The sequence below is a fragment of the Echinops telfairi genome, unplaced genomic scaffold, assembly GCF_000313985.2.
Source record: "Echinops telfairi isolate 266 unplaced genomic scaffold, ASM31398v2 ScPeMD7_2010;HRSCAF=2546, whole genome shotgun sequence".
NCBI lineage: Eukaryota > Metazoa > Chordata > Mammalia > Afrosoricida > Tenrecidae > Echinops > Echinops telfairi.
Window position 1 is genome coordinate 23,775,903 of NW_022105908.1, and position 5,183 is coordinate 23,781,085.

Here is a 5,183-nt window from a genome sequence, read left to right on the forward strand (position 1 = left end):
GAGAAGAGACTGTCCCTGTCTGAATAATTGTAACCTGAGCCTTGGTTGATTTCCTTCATAAACTCCATAACTGTGCATATGGTCTCCGGTTCTGTTTGGCCATGGCAGTGACTGATCGAACCCAGCTGAAAAGTATAGAGTGATGTAGGAGGGGCAGTTGGTGACAGAATTGGCATGGCTGACCTCAGCTTCCTTGGAATTGGTCTTGGGCACCTGATGTTAATGATGATTTTCTTTCACCCCTTGTGGAGTTCGAGGGGTGGAGAAGAAAAGATTAACGCAGAACCTTTTTTAAAGCGTTCAAAGTTATGCGTTTCTCCAACTCGGTATTGTAAAGTAGACCTATATGTGTGATGCAAATCAATATGATAATCATTATTATGGAGAGCTTGTAAGCCCACCTTTGGTCTATATTTGACTGGATATGCTGTGAGGTAGTTAGTTTATTGTGCCAACCTGGCCGATAAACACATGTGGGGTTAATTGAAGGGCGAAGGGATAAATGGCTCGGTGAGCCTCACCTTTCTAGTTCTTGGGTCTCTTTCTTTCTGATGGTTGGACCAGGGTGCAGCTGCCTTAGCCAATTCCTGGCTTCAGCCGGCAAGGTTCGCTTCCTGCAAGACATCCCCAAGGAGAAGCCACATGGACCTACCCCGATGCAGCCCTGGGTGCTGGAGCAGTTGTGTGGAGACCCCTGCCAGCACTGAGATACTTACACGTTCACTGATTTGGCTTTCCTCCTGCAGTCGGCATCATAGTGTGTGTTTTGCGAGTTTGAGGAGGACTTTGTTGGATTGGTGTCGAACATATGGGCTAATTTTGGACTTGTGGGCTTGGGCAGCACTGGGTTGGGATGTTTTCTTGATGCACACTTAACCTTTATGTAAAACTCTCATACATGCGTTTCTGTGGATTTTTTTCTCTAAAGTACCCAGACTAACACAGCTGAGAAGGGAATTATGGTTTGCCTAGAAGGAACAAGCTGTATTTTAAACCAGAAGCTCATGCAGAGTTGGGGCCTTCAGGACAAACCTGAGCCTTTCAATGTAGATCTCCTATTTTCTCAAGAGTTGTAGGTGGGGCTCAGGTTTGCAGTAAGCACTTTGCCATTGGATGCATCAATGCAGGAAACGTCTGAGAGCCTCCTAGGACTGGAAGTTAGAGGCAGCCAATGAGCAGTCAGCTGGTGTGCTTGCTATGGTTAATACCTGTGTCCATTTAGGGCAGCAGTTCTCAACCTGTGGGTCACGACCCCTTTGGGGGTCAAACGACCCTTTCACAGGGGTCGCCCGATTCATAACCGTAGCAAAATGCCAGTTATGAAGTGAGGAACTGTATTAAAGGCTCAAGGCCTTAGGAAGGTTGAGAAGCACGGACTTAGGGAGTGGGAGTGGGAGAGAAACAACAGTGAAGAGACTAGTTGAATTTGGACGTGTTCCCTTGGCACCCCATTGACCTGGTTCACAAAGGCTAGAGTTCAGAGAGGAGAGAGAAAACCTGACATTAGGGAGTTGTGTAGACTCCTGAACCTATGGACACAGACCTAGCTCCTGGGGCTGGGCTGAGAGTGGACTCACAAGCTTGCAGCTAGTGGCCATCGGACCTAGCTTCGAGAGTGAGGGCTGAGATGACCAGAACCTGACCAAATGAAGAGGGAGGGGGAAAAAAAGGTGAAGGCCACGGTGAGCTGGTTGTAAACTGATGAAATTTCATGGTTTGCTCTGCATTGAACACTGTTTATCCAACCAGAAATTAATATTCTTCACATCGTGAAACCTTCTTGTACTCTAGCAACCCTCAGAGTACTGGGTTGCTAGAGATGGGCAATTTAAAAATTGGATATCTAAAATGGGAGAGGGGGCTAAGTGCGTGAAGTGACTAGCTTACAAGCTATAATGGATGTGCTTTCGGGAGAAAATGATTAGAATTGGGGAAGTTAATCCTTCATGTATAAATGAGGTGGCTTGCAGTGCAGTGAATTATTTAGCATGGCTCATCTTGTCAGTCTTTGTAACTCTCATCAAAGGACTTTTTACTGACGGGTCTGGGTAAGAGATGAGGAGAGAGGATACTGCTGATAAGATTATGAGATTCAGTTGTAAATGATGGTTAAGAGGGCTAATTGAGATTAGAATCCTACAGGATATATCATGTCATTTCTGAAGTAGGATGGGGGGATGTCATGGCTAGTAAGAGAGAAGATCCAGGAATGGAGCACAACCTTTGGACCCTGAGATCCCTGTGCATTGAATCTCCTGGACCCAGGAGAGGGCTGTGACACCAGGAGAGTGATGGGGGAGCAGCAGCAGAACCAGCATTCAGAGCACATGAGACAAAGTGGTGAACTTCCCAGTCCGTGGGGCAAATCAAGCTGAAAGCCTTCAGGCAGGAGGCTGGCTTGTGGAGTAGGAGGCTTCCAGGCACTTAATTGGGAGGGCTTGGTTTGCCGATCCACAGCGCTAGAGCTGAGTATCTTTGGACTGGGGCTTATGGTTAGTTAGGCATTTATTGGCAGTCCTAAAAGAGCTTTGTAACATCGCACGCTGGGCAGAGACCACTAGGCCGTGTGGCTGAGAGGCCAAAGACCAAAGAGAGGCCCATCTGCAGGCATGGCTGAGAAGAGACTGTCCTCTCCAAATAATTGTGTCCCTGAGCATTTGTAACCTGTTAGCTTCCTTGATAGACCCCGTAACTGGGAGGATGGTCTGAGAGTTCCGTGTGACCATGGCAATGAATGATCAAACCCCACTGAAAAGCACAGGATACTGTGAGAGGTGTCAGAATCGGGAAGGTGGGGCATGCCGGGCCTCAGCCTCATAGGAAGGGGCCTGGAGTGGCTGATGGCTGATGATGGTGCCTTTCTTGTCCCCTGGGGAAGCTAGAGGGGATCAGACATCACCTCCACATTGTTTCTTTGATAGCCAGGCTCTCTCTGTGCTGTCTGCCCAACTCTCTCCTCCACTTGTCCTGCAGCAACTACACAGACAGACTTAATGTCTTCCAGGATGTCTTCGCTGCTGACCCACCTGGACAATCGACCGTCTCCTCTCAGGCTACTTGCGTAAGTTGTATATCCTTCCAGCACATGAACTCATTATGCTGATTGTGTTTGTGCATCAAGGCACCACCTACCCTCCACGACAGGCCTGAAGACTTACAGGCCGATACCCAATTTTGATTCATCTCCATGTGCCAGCCCAGAAGAGGTACTCAAAGAATGTTTGTTGATTGAATGAATAAATGACATTTAGCAGATGTTCAGGAAAGGCGTGTTGATTTGCATCTATTGCTCGGAATGACTCAGAGTTAGGCAGAGTCCTCTCCCGGTCCCTCGGGAAAAGGCATTTTCTCCATAATTGACTCCACCTTCCATGAGCCACCACCTGCCATCCACCACCCACGATGGAAAGAAGGTACCTGCTCTCTACTCCTACTGTTGCCAAAATAGGGACTTCCCAGAAGCCCCCAGTCTCCAGCCCCACAAGAAGGCTTTCTCCCTGCCTCTCCCTAGCTCAGAACAGATGGCTCTGGGTCCTCGCTAACATAGAAATTCCTGTTCTGTCTTTTGCAGATCTTGAACAGGCTGCTAAGTGATAGCAGCCTCCGTCTCCTTTGCACACAGACCCAGAGGCTGTCAGAAACGAAGAAGCCTGTGGAGGACAAGGAGCCTTCCCCATCCACATCCCTCTTTCTGTTGTATTTTTCTTGCATTTTTGTTTTGATGCTTGGAGTCCATTGCTCTTCTGACAGCGCCCGGGTTTCCTGGTCTGCAGGGAGCTAGAACCAGGGCCTGGGCATAGGCGCCTGGCCAGCACAACTGACCTTTCATGGTCAGAGTATTCGATCTAGAGTAGAGTGGCAAAGGAATGAGGATAATAAAGTCTGGCGTGCTGGCGAAGGTCCCTCGGTAAGATGGCCCTGCCTCCTGTCTCTCCAGCCTTCCCATCCCTTCCGTGAGCATCTAACCAGCTTTCAACACGTTCCCTTTCCTGCCTAAGCTAGTCAGTTTCGGTAGCAGCACAGCGCTACCGCCCCAACGGCTGTGGTCACATGGAGGGAGCAGTCCCACCACCTCCCTGAGGGTGGGATAAAGCAGGACTCCAACAGCTTCCAGCTGCCTCCTGCCAGCTCTGCGTTTAGACCGAACAGGCCTGGCCAGGCACAGAGGAAAAGTCCAACTCCTTAGGGGATGGAGTGGGCAGACCAATGACATCTGGTGTTGCGGGAGAACCAGCCCGGCTAGGGGAACCATCTGGATGCGCTTACTCAGCACCACCCCCTCCCCAAAGTCTGAGGTGAAGTTTGGAGAGCTTTGATCGGTCATCTCGCATGCTCCCCCACCAGCACGCACCGACAGACACCTACCTGCGTGCCAGGGTGACACCAGAGAGCTGGAATGCAGCACGTGTCCTGGGAGAATAATAAACACATTGACCCAGAGGGTCAGGCTTGAGGGCCTCGCCCCTTCAGGTTCCCAACAAACAAGTCCCACATCTTAGTGACTGGGATTACCCAGCAGGTGCCTGTCAACCGGGCAGTTGTGCTTTTGTGTACTAGACTCTGAGTGGCCAGGACCTTTGTCCATGTCTACTGGTTCCAGCAAGATAGAAGGTGGGAGCTGAGCACAGCTGGGGGTCTGGCTGGACTGTGGAGGAAAGGCTGGTGTCTGTCACTCCCAGGGTCCAGCAACCTTGGCACCCCTGCCCAAACCACTTTTACACAGCTGAACACAAAACAACTCACAAAACCAAAAGCATCGCCGTTGAGCCTGTGCCGGCTCCCGGACGCCCATGTGATGCCAAATGGAACCCACAGGGTTTTCTCGCCTACCCAGACCGCCAGGCCTTTCTCCTGTGACTCTGCTGGGTGAGTTCGAGAGCTAGCTTTCAGCTTACTAGTCCAAAGTGTAGTGGATTGCACCACCCAGGGTCTTAACAGCTTGCAAACTCCTGGCCTTGCAACTGGTCCAGTTCAGTCCTAAGAAACCCCGCCTAGTCCAGCAACCCAAAGCACCAGAACACATGTGAGCCCGGAGATGAGGGGATTCAAGTCTGAGCTCCCAGGCCAGCCACTGGAAGCCCCTCTGGGCCCGGCCAACCTCTCCTGCCTCTTCCTTCTCTTCCACCAGCACTTCCACCATCCTCTCCAGCCACTCTACATCCCCATGAGTCATCACCACCCTC